The sequence below is a fragment of the Tribolium madens genome, unplaced genomic scaffold, assembly GCF_015345945.1.
Source record: "Tribolium madens isolate multiple individuals breed KSU strain unplaced genomic scaffold, Tmad_KSU_1.1 Scaffold_2;HRSCAF=44;Tcas5.2_LGX, whole genome shotgun sequence".
Taxonomy (NCBI): Eukaryota; Metazoa; Arthropoda; class Insecta; order Coleoptera; family Tenebrionidae; genus Tribolium; species Tribolium madens.
This window is the reverse complement of record NW_025400995.1, coordinates 1,899,666-1,902,338: the sequence shown is the minus strand read 5'-3', so window position 1 is coordinate 1,902,338 and position 2,673 is coordinate 1,899,666.

Sequence of the window (2,673 nt, the reverse complement as noted above, 5' to 3'; positions counted from 1 at the left end):
TTATTTTACCTTGTTTTGCTCAATTTAATTCGTTTTTGAACCAGAGATTTGTAAGGTCTTGTCAAAACAAGCCTAAAAATTCAAAAAAATGAATTTAAATTGAAGTTATTTAGTTTGTTTTTGAATGAAATTTTGTCAAAAAATAAGCTGAAAAACACAAAATGTGGTCGAAAATGGCGTTACTTTACTTTTTTAAAGTCTTCTGTTTTCAACTAAAATCTTAATTTTTTTCTAAAACAAACCAAAAAAATACAAAAGCAAATTATTAATTTTGTCCTTTTCTGGTAAAAACGGAATTTTGGAAAATTTTGTTACAAAAAGTCAAAAACCTACATAATTACCTAGACCAAAAATAGTGTTATTTTTGCTTTTTTAAGAGCGTTTAGTACGTTTTCTATTCTAATCCAGAAAACACTACAGGAAATAATACAGGATGTATCAAAATTCGCGCCCCAGAGAAAAATTTCAAGTAAGATAAGATATCAGTAACATGGAAGAAAGGTTTAAAAAAATTTATCTGGCAAAAAATTTTGACATTTGACATTTTTTTATTTCTAAACTGATGTGTTTTTATAGATATTTAGTAAAAGTACAAAAATTTTGCCAATAAAAGCCACAAATAACATTAAACAGAGTTACAATTTAGGATACAGCTTCCTTGTTTCCTCTTCTAATAGCTTGTAGCAAAAAAAATATTTTTCCAACAGAAATAGAGTCAAAGTGCAAAATTTAAACTTTCATAACTTTGAAATTTTTATAGATAGATTTTTTTATGTTCCTTACCTTACAAAATTGACAATTTTTTCAGAAATGTAAACACAAATTTATAAATAAATTGTTAAAACATCCTGTGTCACAATTGAAGCAAATCTCAAAAAAATTTTTGCTTATTGGTATTATGTATTTGTAATCCTTTTTGTATATTTTAGATGATTTTCTAAATTTTTAATCAGTTTTTTATTTTAAAACAAAATATGTAATAAATGAAAAATGCTACAAACAATTAAAATTACTAAATTAAATGCTTTTAATACAGTTTTGTTGAAATTTTTTTAATATAACACCTGAGTTAAAAAAACTCAAATTGTAGCACAAATACTCGAAAATTTCCAGGAATTAACTATTTTATAGGTAAAGTGGTTCTGCACTGTCAACAAATAATAAAAAGGAAGAATTATTATATCATTTAAACACATACTAATCAGAAATAAATCTATTTTTGTTCATGAGTGTAGGAGTGTTAAAAATTATTTAATTTAGATAACACTTTTTTAAACAATTGTAATTATAAAACAAACCTTAATTAATTTTTTTAAGTAAAAATCTCAAAAAACTAAACAAATCAAAGAATGATGTTGGATATTATTGATAAGTGCGGATATGTCTATGTTATTTATACTAATAATAGAACCAGGAATAAGGTATAAAATTAAAAAAAAATTTCAAAAACATATTATAGAAACATATACAGGCTGTCCCAACGGTCCGAAAAAGCTCTATAACTTGTTTATTTTAAGAGATATTGACATTTTCTTTTTTTTTAGATTATAGCTGCGTTTCTGATGCACATTTTAAAAATATTGCGGTTTATATACAGGGTGTTCCAATATTAAAAAAACACTAAAGTTATGTTTTTTTAAATGGAATCTACTCAGTTTGATTTTATTTTTGGATTCTACGCTAAATTACAAATAACTTTTATAGAGGTTGTTTTCATTTATCTGTTATCAATTTTGATTTGTGGCGTTTTTTCACCAGAATTTTTTAAATGCAGGGGTCTGTCTAAAAATTCGTATTTTCTAAATCCTTGCACACAAGTTAAAGTAAGTAACGCCATTTGATTCCTGAATGTTTGCCGCATCTTTTAAGTGTTTATTCAACAACCTGCTCAGTGGCATGGGCCTACTACGATTTTTTAAACATGACAAATTAAAAATGTCAAAAACTCATTTTTTTCAAATGGCATCCTTTATTTATTATTGTACCAATCAAAAGATCTTTTGACAAGCTTTCTATCAATATAAGGTTTGTATAGTCTAGCGTAAAATTCTAAGTTGCTATACTAAATTAACTAAATTTTGACAAATTTTTCTATTTTGAACAATAAAAATCGAGTGGGCCTTATGCAAAAAAAATTAGCACAAAAAATAAACAAAAGTATGGAATTGGAAATTCTTTGCTGGAAGAAAATGTAAAATATTGAGCAAAATTGAGTTACAGAGAAAATTACGCAAAATCTAACATATCGCAAAGCAGTAATTTAGTAGAAAAATGTAAAAACATTAACAAACAAAAAAAAAACAAAACATTAAAGCTATTTTACAATTTTCTTTATAACAGATGTTCAAAAATATTACCATTTTTTTCAATACAAGTATGCAGTCTTCGTCTAAAAGATAGTCTAACACGACTCAGCATATCTGCATTTATTAAATGGAATGTATCGCCTATTCTTTGTTTCATATCCTCCGCAGTTGTTGGTCTCAATTTATATACATTTTTATATAATTTTTTAAATGCAACACTTTGGGTATTTTTATTTGTAGAGTCTTTGAGCCAATAAAATATTACGATCCGCTTCACCAAGACTGTATACCATGTTAATGAGTTCTTGACGAGTAAAATTCATTTTGGGACTTATAATCTTCACAATAAAATTGATAGATTGTAACA